This window comes from Pongo abelii, chromosome 18 (genome assembly GCF_028885655.2).
Source record: "Pongo abelii isolate AG06213 chromosome 18, NHGRI_mPonAbe1-v2.0_pri, whole genome shotgun sequence".
Taxonomy (NCBI): domain Eukaryota; kingdom Metazoa; phylum Chordata; class Mammalia; order Primates; family Hominidae; genus Pongo; species Pongo abelii.
Genome location: NC_072003.2, coordinates 25589247 through 25606291, shown reverse-complemented (window position 1 = coordinate 25606291; position 17045 = coordinate 25589247).

Genomic DNA, 17045 nt, shown 5'->3' with positions numbered 1-17045 from the left:
TTCTACTTTTATTTTTTTCTTTTTTTTCCTATTTATTTATTTATTTTACTTCAAGTTCTAGGGTGCTTGTGCACAACGTGCAGGTTTGTTACATATGTATACATGTGCCATGTTGGTGTGCTGTACCCGTTAACTCATTTACATTAGGTATATCTCCTAATGCTATCCCTCCCCGCTCCCCCCACCCCCCAGCAGGCCCCAGTGTGTGATGTTCCCCACCCTGTGTCCATGTGTTCTTATTGTTCAATTCCCACCTATGAGTGAGAACATGTGGTGTTTGGTTTTCTGTCCTTGCGATAGTTTGCTCAGAATGATGGTTTCCAGCTTCATCCATGTCTCTGTAAAGGACATGAACTCATTCTTTTTTATGGCTGTGTAGTATTCCATGGTGTATAGTTTTTTGAGACAGGGTATCATTCTGTTGCCCAGGCTGGAATGCAGTGGCACAATCACAGCTCATTGCAGCCTCAACCTCCCTGGGCTCAGATGATCCTCCCACCTCATCCTCCTGAGGAGCTAGGACTACAGCTGCTCACCACCGCACCTCAGCTGATTTAAAAATATTTTTTAGTGATGGGGTCTCATTATGTTGCCCAGGCTGGTCTCGAACTCCTGGTCTCAAGCAATCCTCCTGCCTCAGCCTCTCAAAGTGCTGGGATTACAGGTGTGAACAACCATGCTTGGCCCAGAGGAAGAACTTTAGACAAATGAAATTTAACAGAGTATAACTGAGCAAAGAACAATTTGAGAATAGGGCAGTCCTCCTTTTCAGAGAGACTTCTGCACTGCCGTGTGGTTGGAGAGGATTTATGGACAGAAAAGGGAGATGAGGTGCAGAAACAGCTGGCTTGGTCACAGCTTGGCATTTGTCGTATTTGAACACAGTTTGAACAGTTGGTTGCCCGTGATTGGCCGAAACTTGGTGACTGGCACAAGAGTAGGTTACAGACTACTGACACATCCAGTTAGGTTACAGTTCACTAAGTGCGGAGAAATCTTAGGCCCAACTTAGAATATGTCAGGAGGGGCTGGGTGCAGTGGCTCATGCCTGTAATCTCAGCACTCTGGGAGGCCGAGGCAGGTGGATCACCTGAGGTCAGGAGTTCGAGACCAGCCTGGCCAACATGGTGAAACCCCATCTCTACTAAAAATACAAAAATTAGCCGGGTGTGGTGGCACATGCTTGTAATCCCAGCTATTCCAGAGGCTGAGACAAGAGAATCGCTTGAACCCAGGAGGCGGAGTTGCAGAGAGCCGAGATTGTGTCATTGGACTCCAGCCTGGGTAACAGAGAGAGGTTCTGTCTCAAAAAAAAAAAATAATAATAATAACCAAGATATTACAGTGTGACTCTATGTAAGGAAATACAAATGATTCAATGATGCAGATATTTTTAATAAAATATGAATTATAAAAATTGACTTATGAAAAAGTAATGTCTGGAATAAAAAAGTAAATATACAAAAATAAAACTGCTTGGGCATGGTGGCTCACACCTATAATCCCAGCAACTTTTTGGGAGGCCGAGGCGGGAGGATTGCTTGAGGCCAGGAGTCTGAGACCATCCTGGGCAACATTGTGAGATCCTGATCTTTACAAAAAATAAAAAACTATCTGGGCTTGGAGGTGTGCACCTGTATTTCCAGCTACTTCGGAGGCTGAGGTGGTAGGATCCCTTGAGACCAGGAGTTTGAAGATGCAGTGAGCTATGATCACACCACTGCACTCCAGGCTGGGTGACAGAATAAGACCCCATCTCTTTAAAAAATAAAATAAATAAAAATAAAAAAGTTAAAGTATTATCAAATGGTCATTTTAAAATAGCCTTCTTAAATAGATTTTTCTAATGTATTTTTTTCTCTGCAAATTTTCTGATGACAAATTTATTCCTATACTCAATGGATGGTTCCAGATTATAGAAAACCATGGAAAACTTTCATTTTACGAGAACGATACAATCCTGAAATTCAATCTTGAAGAGTATAGTGGAAAAAAAAATAGAACAGAAGACCAAGGCACTAGATGAAAAACTATAAATAAAATAATAGCAAACAGAATTCAATAATACATTAATAGAGTCACTAACCATGACCAAGGAGGATTTAGCCTACGAATGCAAAGACGTTTGTTTTTCAAATCATTTTATTAAAAAAAAATAAATCTTATAGGTTACAGTGACACTTTTTGTACCCCTCCTGGGTTTTCTTCTCTTCCTTTTTCCATCCCCTATAACTTGCAAAAACCAGAGATAAGGACTATTTTGAAGTTGATATTTATCTTTCCAATATATGTTTCATATCCCTACAACTTTTATAAGTATCCATCAATATTTAGCTACATATTATCTTGTATGTTCTTTAAAATTCCATAACTGGTTTTATTCTAGGTGTGTTCCTGTGGAACTGGCCTTTGTTCATTTAGCCTTCTGTTTTTGAGATTATCCACGTTGATACAAGTAGATCTAGCTCATTCATTGTATAAATGTACTGGTGGGGCATGGTGGCTCACGCCTGTAATCCCAGCACTTTGGGAGGCAGAGGTGGGCGGATCACGTGAGGTCAGGAGTTCGAGACCAGCCTGGCCAACATGGTGAAACCCTGACTCTACTAAAAATACAAAATTTAGCCGGGAGTGATGGTGCGTGCCTTAGTCCCAGCTACTCAGGAGGCTGAGACATGAGAATCGCTTGAACCCAGGAGGCAGAGGTTGCAGTGAGCCAAGATCATGCCTCTGCACTCCAGCCTGGGCAACAGAGTGAGACTCCATCTCAAAAGAAAAAAAAGTGCCATTATTTATAATTTTTTACATGTAGACTGAATGTTTGTGTCCCTCGTCCCCCAAATTGAAATGTTGAAATCCTAACTCCCGATTTGATAGTATTAGAAGGTTGATCCTTTGGGAAGTGATTAGGTCACAAGGGTGAAGCCTCCTGAATGGAGTCAGTGCCATTACACAAATGACCCCTGGGAGCTTTCTTCCCCTCATTCCCCCATGTAAGGATACAACAAGAAGGTAGCCACCCGCAATCCGGAAGAGAGCCCTCACCAGAACCCGACCATGCTGGCACCCCGATCTCAGACTTCCAGCCCCCAGAACCGTGAGCAATACATGTCTGTTGTTTATAAGCTACCCAGTTTATGATATTTTGTTATAGCAGCCTGAACTAAGGCAAATTTGGGTTGTTTTATTTTTTTCGGTAGCTATTATAAACAATGCTATAACAAACATGGTGCACATTTTTTACACTGTCATGTATGAATAAGGTTGTGGCAGTTTACTGTCCTATCAACAGAGTGTGAGAGTTTTGTCTTCCACATTCTTGCTAACTCTTGTGTGGGATGTGATTTTATTCCCATTTTTATTTGCATTTCCCTGATTACTAGTGAGGTGGAAATTTTTCCACTGTTTATTGATCTGGAGTACTTCCCATATCCAGAATTGTCTGTCTGTATCCATTGTCTGATTTATACTAGATTTAAAAAAAATCCCTTTCCTATTGATTTGTAGGATTTCTTTTTATATTCTCAATGCCGACCCAGGACTGTTTAATAACAGGAAACCTATTAATGTATTCTATCAAAGGAAGAGATAAAAATTCTGTATGATTTAGTCAATAAGTACCAAAAGGCATTCAATAGGCCTGATATCCATTCCTGATAGAAAAGCTCTTTGAAAATTTGAGATAGAAATGTGATAAAAATATCTCTTTTAAATCAAAGTACACATCAGGCTTGAAGAAACATCAGATATCTTCCTATTAGAGACAAGAAGAGTTCACTGTTATGGATTGAATTGCATTTCCCCAAAATTCCTTTTTTTTTTTTTTTTTTTGAGACAGAGTCTCACTCTGTCACCTTAGCTGGAGTGCAGTGGTGCGATCTAGGGTCACTGCAACCTCCGCCTCCTGGGTTCAGGTGATTCTCCTGCCTCAGCCTCCCGAGTAGCTGGGATGACAGGTGCTTGCCATCAAGCCCAGCTAATTTTTGTATTTTTAGTAGAGACAGGGTTTAGCCATGTTGGCCAGGGTGGTCTCGAACTCGTGACCTCAGGTGATCTACCCGCCTCTGCCTCCCGAAGTTCTGGGATTACAGGTGTGAGCCACGACACCCGACCCATTTCTCCAAAATTCTTATGTTGAATTCCTAACCCCAAATGCCTCTGAATATGTCTTAGAGACATTACCTTTAAGGAGGTAACTATGTTAAAGTGAGGTCGTTAGGGTGGGTACTAATCCTGTATAACTGATGTCCTTATAAAAAGAGAAAATAAGAACACAGACATGTACAGAGGCAAGACCACGTGAAGACACAGGGAGAAGATGGCCGTCTGTAAGCCAAGGAGAGAGGCCTCAGAAGAAACAGACCCTGCTGACACCTTGATGTTAAGCTTCTAGCTTCTAGAACCAGGAGAAAATAAATTTCTGTTGTGTAAGCCACCCACCTCGTCTGTGGTACTTCATTAGGCAGCCCTAGTAAACTAATATCCTTTTGTTTACTGATCTAAGTGTGCTGTGATTTTTTTTTTTCTTTTGAGACAGGGTCTTGCTCTGTCACCCAGGCTGGAGTGCAGTGGCATGATCTCCGCTCACTGCAGCCTCAGCCTCCCAGGTTCAAGTGATCCTCTCACCTCAGCCTCCTGAGTAGCTGAGATTACAGGTGCACACAACTATACCCAGCTATTTTTTACTTTTTAAGAGATGAGGCCTCACTATATTGCTCAGGCTGGTCTTGAATTCCTGGGTTCAAGTGATCCTCCCGCCTCAGCCTCCCAAAGTGCCAGGATTACAGGCCTGAGACCCCATTCCTGGCCTGCTGTGAAGTTTTTGACCAATGGTGTAAGAGAGAAATAAGAGACAGAACTATGAGAATGAAAGAAACCAATGTATCATTTATAAGTGACATGATTATATGATAAGAATTATAACAATCTCAATAAGACAGTTCAGGAAAGTGGTCAGATGTGAGATAAACCTCTGAAAATCAGTAACAAATAAGGAAACTATTATTAAAAGTATTTTGTGCAATAGCAATGAAAAAATAAAATAACCAGACTGTATGTAACATAAGATGTACATGAGGAAAAACTATAAAAATTTACAGAGCAATACAGATGGTTTAAATAAATAAAGAGAGGTTTCAGTTGCTTGCATTGGAACCTAAAGAGTTTAGAGATTTAAATTCTTCCAAAATCAGCTGACAGACTCAACATACGGAATTTACAGTTTTTAGTAGCTTAATAAAATAATCCTGAGGTTCAATTAGAACAATTTGAGAAAGGTGGGAACATGAGCTATAATGACTTATTTCAAAGCTCTAATAATTAAAACAAGGTGGGATGGCTAAAGATTCAAAGCCAGGGAAATGGAACAGATACCTAACCACGTGTTACTTTATTATTATTGTTATTATTATTATTATTTTGAGACAGAGTCTCACTCTTTCACCCAGACTGGAGTGCAGTGGTGTGATCTTGGCTCACTGCAACCTCCACTTCCTGGGTTCAAGCGATTCTTCTGCCTCAGCTTCCTGAGTAGCTGGGACTACAGGCATGCACCATCACACCCGGCTACTTTTTGTATTTTTGATAGAGACAGGGTTTCACCATGTTGGCCAGTCTGGTCTTGAACTCCTGACCTCAAGTAATCTGCCCTCCTCAGCCTCCCAAAGTGCTGGGATTACAGGCATGAGCCACCGTGCCTCACCATGATGTTACTTTACCTATTAGCAAAAGTAGTAAATGAGGAATAAATAATGCAAAGATAATGTTTTATTATTATTATTATTATTATTATTGAGACAGGATCTCGCTGTGTCACCCAGGCTGGAGTGCAGTGCAGGTCATGGCTCAACACAGGCTCAATTTCCTTGTGTTCAGCCTCCCAAGTAGCTGGGACTACAGTCTTGTGCAGCTATGCCTGCCTAATTCTTGTTTTTTGTTTTTCTGTAGAGACGAGGTCTCGTTATGTTGCCCAGGTTGGTCTCCAACTCCTGGCCTTAAGTGATCCTCCTACCTTAGCCTCCTCAAGTGCTGGGGTTAAAGGCATGAGCCACCATGCCCCACCCAAAGAAAATATTTAAAAAATCAAAGAGCAAGTGGAACTTGGAGCAAAGGAGCAACATAGAGCAAGTAAGGCCAGAATAGGCGGTGAATACAGTTGCTGGAAAGTTAGAGGAATCTACAGTGCCTGCCTCTGACCCTCATCTTGCCTTTGCATCTATTCCTGCTGGCTTTGGGGCAGGGCTGTGGGATGGTCACCCTAGGCATTCCATCCTTATTTCTCCTCCAGCTGGCTGCATAGAGTTTCTATAGGGGCCCCTCATGGAAAGACTTCATGCGATAAAAGTCAGACTTGAGATGAATGTTTCCTAGAACTCATGCAGCTCAGCGCCTTATGGTTGCGCGTACATAGCACGAGTACTTCTTAAGAAATCACATGTGGGGTGTGTGCTCCCCAGGTGAGTGCTCCATAGGTAAGTCCACTGGCTCATTCTCTGAGGTAGCAGAACTGGTGTGGGAGGCACAAGTTTTCCAGGAGTCCTGCTTGTGATGGCCTGCGCTTCACCCTACCCCTCCTCTCAACAACAGAGCAGGACAAGAAGGAAGGAAACCAGCTGGGGCCGGGCGCAGTGGCTCACACCTGTAATCCCAGCATTTTGAGAGGCCAAGGTAGGGGGATCACTTGAGGTCAGGAGTTGGAGACCAGCATGGCCAACATGGTGAAACCCTGTCTCTACTAAAAATACAAAAATTAGCCAGGCGTGGTGGCGTGCACCTGTAGTCCCAGCTACTCAAGCGGCTGAGGCAGGAGAATTGGTTCAACCCAGGAGGCAGAGGTTGCAGTGAGTTTGCAGTGAGACTCTGTCTCAAAAAAAAAAAAAAAAAAAAAAAAAGGAAGGATGCCAGGGGTCTTTGCAAGCTGGCTGTGGGAGTGGGAGGATCCCGGGAGTCCCACTCAACCATCTGGAATAGGTCTCCAACTTGTGAGTTGGGTGGATGGTATAGAAATGTCCTGAAGGAGTAGGAGGAGGAGTTATGAGGAAACGCTCCCTGTGCAATGTATGTTCTAGAACAGGAATTGGCAAACTTCTTCTGTAAAGGGACAGACAGTAAATATTTTAGGCTCTGTGGACCATCTGGTCTCTTTTGGCAAGGACTCAGCCCTGCCCTTGGAGTGGGAAAACAGCCATAGGCAGTAGGTAAACAAATGGTCATGTTTTATGTTCCAATAAAACTTTATTTACAAAAACAAGGGCAGGTGAGATTTTGCCCACAGGCCATCGTTTGCAGATCTCTGGTTTTAGAACTTGTTTTCATAGTTAGACCCATCTCCACTGCTTCCTTGTAAGTCATTGGCAAATATTTCTGAGATTCTGTTTCCTCAAGTCTAAAGTGGGGATGATAATAGGTCTGTCTCCTAATGTTGTACATAGTAAATGCTCCAGAAATGGTATCTGTTGTTGCTTGGTTGTTAACTTCTTCATTATGATTATTATTTCTTGTGAGGAACAGAAGGTACTCAGGAAAGTCACCCTAGGACAAACACGATCTCCCCTCCTGGCTTAAAAATAAAATGGGAACACTGATTCTACTTAACACTTCTGTCAGTAGGCATGAGTCTCTAACATTTTCAAAACCCTCTAACATCTGTTGGCAGGTCTTTGGATAGACTTAACAGTAAATCTGAATTCCTGAAGGATCCAAACTCATTTTTGTAACTTCAAATTGGAGACTGAACTAGAGATTTTTATGGAACTGAGACAGGTCAGGACTTGATGGTGGTTTAGGAGAGTAAGTCATTGTCCCCATAAATCATATCTGACTTCTAGTTTCACAGTGTGGCGAGACCATCCTTCTGCACTCGGGCTAAATTTCTTTCTTGCTGGGCAGTCATTTGTTGCTGGACACTTAGGAAGGAACATACATTTTCCTTTTACCTCTCTGTGTGCTACCCGAACATCCCCAAGTCCCTGCTCTGGGGACTGCCTGTGTGGCGACTCTGTTTGTCACTGTCAGGACCCAACATGTGGTCTCTGAAAAGCTGGCTTTTATTTGATCAAAGGGCCTCTGGCACTAAGATGTCCAAATTATTTTATTTGATTTTTTCAGAGCCAATAAATCAGAGTCTGAGATATATCTTGCAGCCATCTCCTTACCTGTATCCCTACCGCCTTGATAGAGGCCATTGTGTTGCCTTCCTGGATTATTTTCACAGCCTCCAGACTGAACTCTATGCTTCTGCTCTTATGGGTCCTCACCACAGCCTCCCCACCGCCCCCATCATCACACAGCAGCCAAAGTGGTCTTGGAAACATGAAGATCAGATCACATTAAAACTTTTTAATGGGGATGGGCATGGTGGCTCACGCCTGTAATCCCAGCACTTTGGGGAGCCCAGGAAGGAGGATCGCTTGAGGCCAGGAGTTTGAAACAAATCTGGGCAACATAGTGAGACCCCATCTCTCAAAAAATAATTTTTAAAAATTGAAAGATTAGCTGGGCATGGTGGTGCTTGCCTGTAGTCCTAGCTACTCGGGAGGCTGAGGCAAGAGTCTGCAGTGAACTATGATTGTTCCACTGCACTACAGCCTAGACAACAGAGCTAGATCCCATCTACAAAAACAAAAACAAACAAAAACCAAAAACACTTTCTTTTTTCTTTTTTTGAGATGGAGTCTCACTCTGTCGCCCAGGCTGGAGTGCAGTGGCATGATCTCAGCTCACTGCAACCTCTGCCTCCTGGGTTCAGGTGATTCTCCTGCCTCAGCCTCCTGAGTAGCTGGGATTACAGGCATGTGCCACCACACCCAGCTAATTTTTGTATTTTTAATAGAGATGAGGTTTCACCATGTTGGCCAGGCTGGTCTCGAACTCCTGACTTCAAGTGATCCACCCGTCTTGGCCTCCCAAAGTGCTGGGATTACAGGTGTGAACCACCACACCCTGCCCCACAAACACTTTTTAATGGCTTCCCATCAATCTTAGAATAAAATCCCGACTTCTCATGGAGGGTGGTCCATGAGGGCCTGCATCATCTTGTCCACTTCTACCTCCTGGGTGTCCTGGCCCACTGGGTACCAGCCACATGGGTCCATTTCACATTTTTCAAATAAAAGCCCTCCTGCCTCAGGACTGTGTACATGCTGATCCCTCTGAGGTGACACTTGTGTTAATTTCCTCTTTGTGCTGTGACTTCATGACCACAGACTTAGTGGCTTAAAACAACATAAATTTTTATCTTCCAGTTCTGTAGGTCAAAAGTCCAAGATGGATCTTCCTGGGCTAAAATCAAGGGGCATTCTTTCTGGAGGCTCTCAGGATAATCTGTTTCCTTGCCTTTTCCAGAGGTACAGGCAGCCTGCATGCCTTGGCTCATGGCTACATCACTCTGACTTCTGCCTCCATCATCGCTTCTCCTTCTCTGACCACCCCCGTCTCCCCACTTCCCTTATTAAGGACTTTTGTGATTACAGTGGAACAACCTAAATCATCCAGGATGATCACCCACCTCATGATTCTTAGTTTAATCACATCTAGAAAGTCTTTACTGCCACATGAGGTTACATGTTCACAGGTTCTGGTGATTGGGACGTGAACATCTCTAGGGGCCTAGTACTCTGTCCACCACTGTGCTCTTGTGAAACAGCTGATCCCTCTCCATCTTCTGGTCTTGATTTAAATGCACCTTCCTTAGAGAGGCTTTTGCCAACCAACTGCATTGACTTCTGATTTTCTCTTCCACAACACCCTGTTATTTTGCTTTATAGCAATTTCTTCAATAAACATGTCTCTATTATGTAAGCCTTTTTAAAATTAGGTAGTCTGTGTCCTAAAGCTGAAGACATCCTTGCTACAAAAACCTTAACAGCCTGCACCTCAGCCCCCTAAGATCCTCTAGTCAGAGGAACCTCCTCTCCACCCAAAAGCTTGGTCCTACCCTGCCGTGGTCTCACATAAAATCTTTCTTCTTCTTCTTCTTCTTCTTCTTCATCATCTTCTTCTTCTTCTTCTTCTTCCTCTTCCTCTTCCTCTTCTTCTTCTTCTTTTCTTCTTCTTCTTCTTTTCTTCTTCTTCTTCTTCTTCTTCTTCTTCTTCTTCTTCTTCTTCTTCTTCTTCTTTCTTCTTCTTCTTCTTCTTCTTCTTCTTTTCTTCTTCTTCCTCTCCTTCTCCTTCTCCTTCTCCTCCTCCTCCTCCTCCTTCTTCTTCTTCTTCCTTCTTCTTTCTTCTTCCTCTTCCTCTTCCTCTTCTTCTTCCTCTTCCTCTTCTTCTTCCTCTTCCTCTTCTTCTTCTTCTTTTCTTCCTCTTCCTCTTCTTCTTCTTGTTCTTCTTCTTTCTTCTTCTTTTCTTCTTCTTCTTCTCTTCTTCTTCTTCTCTCTTCCTCTTCCTCTTCTTCTTTCTTCCTCTTCCTCTTCCTCCTCCTCCTCTTCCTCCTCTTCTTCCTCCTCTTCCTCTTCTTCCTCTTCCTCTTCTTCTTCTTCTTTTCTTCTTCTTCTTCTTTTTTTTTTTGACAGGGTCTTACTGTGTTACCCATGCTGGAGTACAGTGGCACAATCATGCCTCACTGCAGCCTCCACCTCCCAGGTTCTAGCAATCCTCCTACTTCAGCCTCCCAAGTAGCTGGGACAACAGGTGTGCATCACCATGCCCAGATAATTTTTTATTTTTTGTAGAGATGGGATCTCACTGTGTTGCCCAAGCTGGTTTTGAGCTTCTGGGCTCTAGCTATTCACCTACCTTGAGCAGGAGTAAGAGCATCTTAAAGATGATCTTGGCTTACCCCCAAGTCAGTCTTGCCACTGAGCTCCAATGTCCAGTTTGGTTGGGATCTCAGCAGCACAGACTTCTCATGCCGTCTCAGTGTGGCACTGGGCTAGTAGGGGAGAAGGTTCAAGAGTAGAGGGGTTTAGCTTGTTGACATGAATATGCCCTGCCAGTTACAGTGTTACTAGCAGGACTTTATCCTTGTCTGAACCAGCAAATGGCCTGTCTGGTTAGAGTGCTTGCATGCACTAAAATTTATGATCTTAATCACAGCTCAGTGAGAATATTTGCGAGCAGAAGACTCTCTGTTTTAGGTTGGGCTCCCTAGAAGCAGACCCTGAGACAAGGATTTGTGTAAAAGTGATTTATTATGAGGGGTTCTCAGAAACACTAGTAGGGGAGTGGAAAAATAGGATGGAGAAGAGAAGAAGCCAAGAAGGGTGTTGGATCAAGCAAGGTCCTACAGGAGGACTGCTGTGGCGCAGTCCCCAGGACAGCTCCAGGGAGAGTTCAGGCTGCTCCTTGCAGTTGTCCCATCAAGACAAGAGAGCTGGCGTGATGTTTCAGAGACAGGGTCTTGCTCTGTCACCAAGGTTGGACTGCAATGGTGCTATCATAGGTCACTGCAGCCTCAAACTCCTGAGCTCGAGCAATTTTCTTGCCTCAGCCTCCCAAATAGCTGGGACTACAGGCACTCACCACCATGTCCGGCTATTTTTAATTTTTTTTTTGTAGAGATAGGGTCTTGCTATGTTGCCCAGGCTGGATTTGAACTCCTGGCCTCAAGTGATCCTCCTGCCTTGGCCTCCCAAAGTGTTGAGATTACAGGCATGAGCCATTCCACCTGGCCAGCTGGCATGCTTCTAAGCCTGCCTTCACCACTAATTGGTTAAGGGCTGGCCTCCAAGGGGAATGCAAATTTCCAGGCACTCCAGTCTCAGCACACACAGGCAAAGTGAGAGCAGCCCTCTGCCAACATGCGGGTGCTGGCTAAGAGAAAGCACACGAGGAGCTGTGTGCAGAGCGTGGTCTGGGTGCGTGTGGGCAGAGGCCTCAAGAGCCCTGCTATGTGCTCTTATTCCAAGTGGATCCATTAGTTCATTCTGCACACATTCATCCATCTTAAACTCTGTGCCCAGCTCTGGGCATGCAGGCGACAAAGACAGAGCCCCAAACCTCATGACATTTTTACAGCCAAGTAGGGGAGACAGACATTAAGTTTTAAAAAGCCTCCCAAAATGAGGAGCTGTGATTGTGGGTAGCACTGTGGATGAGAAGAACATGCGACCACCTGGGAGGAGACCTCGTCTAGCAGGTGAGTGGGGATGAAGCTTCTCCAAACAAGTGATGCTGAGCCAAGAGCTGAAGGATGATTAAGAGTGAACCAGGCATAAAAGGGAAGAAGGAGCATTACAAGCCTGGGGTGCATGTGCAAGGGTCCTGGGGCAGGAATCCACAGGAGCAAGTGAAAGGCCGGTGTGACTGGGGTCCCGAGACCAAGGGGAGAGCAGTAAGTGATGAGCCTGTGGGTTGCTGAGGAGTGATTATTCCCCACTTACCACCTGATTCCTTTTCGAGCCTGTTCAATGTCGTTCAGACCCAGATGTGTGAGCCATTCTCTGGTACGTTCCCTGGAAGCAGAGGGGAAATGGGGACATAGCGAGGATGTTAGGGTGGAAGAGTCTATTTTCAATGGTTCATCTTTTCCCCACTGAAGCTTATAGCTGAAATTAATACATAAATTTACAGCCACAAGTCAGTTGTGATAAATAATCCCAGAAGTGTTCCGATTATTTACATTTTTATGGAATCTTGCCTGAGCAAACCCAGAGAGCGCACCAGGCACTTGAAGAATTATGTCTTGTTCAAAACCAATTTAATAGCAATGGAAAATAAAGCCATCTGTGGGAACTTGTAGAGCAGAGTAGTAATTCTCTGCCAGATGAGCAATATACAAAAAGCACCAAATCAACCCGAGCACACCAAGCGTTTGCACAGTTCAAGGGAAAGTAACAACTGCAACTTCAATGAACCGTCGGAAGACATCGGGCCTCAGAGTGTCTTTTGCTTGTGTTTTCGGCAGATGTCAGACAGATGAGGATTCTGCTCACGTAGCAATGTGAGAAGAGTCCCTCATGATCTCTTTATATATAGTGGGGCTGACTGATGAGAGGCTGTGCAAAAGGGAAGAAAGATCGCATGGCGGAGGGGTTAAGAGCATGCATTTGGGGCCAAAGAGTTGGGAGTTTGCATCTGGGCTCCCCCACTTACTAGCTGGGTGACACAGGGCAAGTCATTGTTTCTTATTTTCCTAATGTGTAGAAATGAGTAATACATGTGAGTGTTTTTCTCTCCCAGTCCAGCATCCTTTCCCCCTGTGTTAGTTTGCTTTGCATTGCTGTAAAGAAATGCCTAAGTCTGGGGTCTGGGTAATTTACAAGAAAAAGGGGTTTATTTTGGCTCACAGTTTTGCAGGCTGTACAGGAAGCATGGTGCTGACTTGGAGCTCAGGAAGCTTCCAATCGTGGCGAAAGGCGAAGGGGGAGCCTGTGTGTCACATGGCAAGAGAGGGAGCAAGAGAGAGGGGGGGAGGTGCCAGACTCTTTTAAACAACCAGATCTGATGTGAACTAAGAGCAAGAACTCACTTATTATTTTGAGGCGGGCACCAAGCCATTCATGAGGGACCCACACCCATGACCCAAACACATCCCACCAGGTCCCACTCCAACACTGGGGATCACATTTCAACATGCGACTTGGAGGGGACAAATATCCAAACCATATAATCCCCAATCTAACAGCATCATGGTTTCCTCTTTTCTCTTGCTTAGTTTTTCATGATTTATTATTTATTTTTTAACAGCTTTATTGAGGTATAATTTACATACATTAAAATTCACCCGTTTAAAATGTACAGTTCGATGAGTTTTAGCAAATTCATATAATGTCACAATTATCTCTATAATCCAGTTTTAGAAAACTTCCATCACTCCCAAAAGTTTTCTCATTTCCATTTATAGTCAATCCCAACTCCAACCTCCAGCTCCAGGCAACCACCAATGTGGTTACCATCTCTACTGTTTCCCTTTTTCTAGAAATTTCATGTAAATGGAATCATATAATATATAGTCTTGTATGTCTGTCTTCTTTCACTTAACATAATGTTTTTGAGATTAATCTATGTCGTTCATTTGTTTATTTATTTTTTGAGATGGAGTCTCACTCTGTCACCAGGCTGGAGTGCAGCGGCACGATCTTGGCTCACTGCAACCTCTGCCTCCTGGGTTCAAGCAATTCTCCTGCTTCAGCCTCCCGAGTAGCTGGGACTACAGGCGCATGCCATCACACCCAGCTAATTTTTGTATTTTTAGTAGACATGAGGTTTCACCATGTTGGCCAGTATGGTCTTGATCTCCTGACCTCATGATCCGTCTGCCTCGGCCTCCCAAAGTACTGGGATTACAGGGATGAGCCACCATGCCCAGCTGATCTATGTTGTTTTAAGTATGTATAGTTTGTTCCTTTTTATTGCTTTATGTATACACCACATTTTGTTTACCCATTCACTAATTGATGGATTCAAATGAATTTGAATTTGGATTGTCCACTTTTTTTGGCTGTTATGAATAATGCTGCTTTGAGCAATTGGATATATGTCTTTGCCCTGATATATCCTGCATTTGAATCTTGAGTAAATACTTATGAGTGGAATTGCTGGATATTTGGTGCATAACTTAAAAAACTGCCCAATTGTTTTCGAAAGTGGCTGCACAATTTTACATTCCTACCATCAATATATGAGGATTACAGTTACTCCGTGTCCTTACTAACATTAGGTATTGTTGGCCTTTTCTATCTAACCATTCCATTAAGTGTGTCATGGCATCTCATTGTGGCTTAAACTTGCATTTCTGCAACAGCTAATGGTATGGAGCAACTTTTTATATGCTTATTATTCATTGGTATATCTTCTTTGGTGAACGGTCTGTTCTTTCATTTATTTAAAAAATTAGGTTATCTGTCTTCATATTATCGAGTGTAAGCATTCACTGTGTTCAATACAGGTCCTTTATGTGTTTTGCAAATATTTTCTTCCAGTCTATGGCTTGTCTTTTCATTTTTCTTGGTGGTATATTTTAAAGTGCAAAAATGTTAAATTCTGATGAAATCTAACTTGTCAATTTTTTTCTTTCATGAATTGTACTTTTTAGGGTTATTTCTAAGAAATGTTTGCCTAGCTCAAAGTCACAGCAGTTTTCCTCCTAGCCCAAGGTCACACAAGTTTTCCTCCTATGTTTTCTTCTATATGTTTTATAGTTTTAGCTCTTATATTTAGGTTTCTGATCCATTTTGAGTATTCTGAGTTAATTTTTGTGTGTGAGGTAAGGGCCTAAGTTCTTCTTTTTTTTTTTTTTTTGACAGGGTCTTGCTCTGTTGCCCAGGCTGGAGTGCAGTGGTGCAATCATAGCTCACTGCAGCCTCAGACTCCCGGGCTTAAGCAATCCTCCTGCCTCAGCCTCTCCTGAGTAGCTGGTACTACAGATGTGCAACACCACCACGCTCAGCTAATCAAAAAAAATGTTTTTTAGAGATCTTTTTAGGTCTTGCTATGTTGCTCAGGCTGGTCTTGAACTCTTGGCCTCAAGCGATCCTCCCGCCTCAGCAGCATATACGTATCCAACTGTTCTAACACCATGTATTGAAGATTGTCCTTTTCTTCTTGAATTACATTGGCCACTTGTTGAAAGTCATTTGATCATTTGTGTGTGGATTTATGTCTAGGCTCTTTTAGTTTCCTTTTGAGGAATAAGCCCTTTTCTATTTGATGCAGGTTCATAGGACAGTAATAGGAGAATTGATCTGGGATTCTCTGAGGCTTTCAACCTAGGATTTGAATCTCGAGCAGAGAGAAATACTTTGGTTATAATAGTGTTTTCCTAGCCACGAAACTATCAATGGTAACAGCCAGCACCCATTTGGCTCTAAGTGCCCAGCACTCGTGCAAAACACTTTAATTATATTAATTCACTTAACACTTACAATAAAACCATCAGACACATACTACTATTGTCCCCATTTCTCAGAGGGGAAAACCAGGGCATGCAGAGCCTAAGTAACTTGCCAGCCTCAAAATTAGTAAGTAGCAGGGCCAGGATTTGAACCCAGGAAGTCTGGCTCCAGAGCCCATGCCTTTATTTTTTTTAGAGACAGGGGTCTCAGTATGTTGCCCAGGTTGATCTTGAACTCCTGGGCTCAAGTGATCCTCCTGCCTCAGCTTCTTAAATAGCTGGGATTACGGGTGAGCCACTATACCCAGTGTGAGCCTATGCTTTTAAACATCAGGCTATCCTGTGTTGGTTATGATTCCTCTTTTCTACCCTCTGGGGATGCCTTAGTTCCTGTCTTCTTCCAGGCGTGGCCATAGTATAAGTCCATCTTAGAGGATCTGGTCCCAATTTCCTCCCAGGAAATGGTACAGGAGTTGCTGAAGGGGTTTACCTCCTGGGGTAACATTGTCAGATGTACGTTTAAAAAACAACTGTGATTTCCACCACAAAGTGATATTTTCTTCAATAGTGTATAAGTTTGCTAGGGTTGCTGTAATGAAATTCCACAGGCTGTGTAGCGTAAAGAACAGAAATTTACATCTCACAGTTCTGGAGGCTGGAAGTCCAAGATCAAGATGTTGGCAGGTTTGCTTTCTCTTGAGGCCTCTCTCCCTGGGTTGCCGGTGGCACCTTCTTGCTACATCCTTACATGCCCTTTTCTCTGTGCACACCCATCCCTGGTGTCTCTTCCTCTTCTTATTAGGACACCAATCCTATTGGATTAGGCCCTACCCTTATGACTTCATTTAACCTTAATTACCCCTTTGCAGGCCATATCTCACATTGGGGATTAGGATTTCAGCATATGAATGAGGGGCAATAAATTAGTCTATAACAAATAGCTACAGTTTAATGGAACATTTATTATCTCCTGGGCTCTGTGCTAAGTAATTCCCATGCAGTCTTTCATTTCATCCCATACTAGCTTTGCAAACTTAGACAACTAACAATCTCTCTGTGCTGAGTTTCCTTATCTGCAAAATGGGGACACAAATAGTACCTGCCTTATAGTGTTGTTACGAGTATTACAAGAATTAAATCAACGCATATGTGTAAAGCACCTAGAACAGTGTCTGGTGCAGAGAGTTTGTTAAATAAATAAACCCGCGCTGTGAAGTTGGTAGAATTCACATCCTCAGATAAGCAAACCAAGCTCCTCTGAGGATATGAAGCAAGC